Source organism: Cyphomyrmex costatus, unplaced genomic scaffold, assembly GCF_001594065.2.
Source record: "Cyphomyrmex costatus isolate MS0001 unplaced genomic scaffold, Ccosl1.0 scaffold1542, whole genome shotgun sequence".
Lineage (NCBI taxonomy): Eukaryota > Metazoa > Arthropoda > Insecta > Hymenoptera > Formicidae > Cyphomyrmex > Cyphomyrmex costatus.
Window position 1 is genome coordinate 47645 of NW_017275547.1, and position 736 is coordinate 48380.

The window sequence follows — 736 nt, forward strand, 5'->3', positions numbered from 1 at the left end:
TTATATTGAAGGAATAACTGAAAAATTTAAAAGCTTTATAAATGGTGATATGGCAAGAGTCTCTTTTTTCAGTCTTAACAAACTCAATAGATTCATTAAAGTACATAAGGATAGTCTTTCTAAGGAACAAGAAAGAAATGTGGTGTATAAGATAAAATGTAAGGATTGTGATGCTTCCTATGTGGGTCAGACGGGCAGGAAACTGAAAACAAGAATGAAAGAACATAAAAATAATTTACATAGTACATCTGGTACATTTTCTGTTGTTTCGGGGCATAGGTTGCATCACAATCATGATTTTGATTGGGATGATACACAGATTTTGGATGTGGAGAGTTGTTATAATAGAAGAATCATATCTGAGAATATTCATATAAAGTTACAAAAGAACGGACTTAATATACAAAATGAGTGTGATAGTTTAAATCATACTTACAATGACATTTTAGATAAATTGTAAACAGAAATAAACTTTATGTTTCACATTGGTATTATCCTTTGACATGTACGTTTTGTATTTATTATTTTAAATCAGAGATCAGACAATCGGAACAAGACATAGCTGTGACATTTTATACTTGCGAGCGTTAGATTTGACAGGGATTGTTACAATTTATAATGAGTTGGATTCGAATAATTTTGTTCAATTTTAATTTATGTACTTCGAGTGATTTGTGACTTGTGATCCTTTTGGGGTAAGCATAAGTTTTGGTCAATTTTTACTTTCTGTACTTCT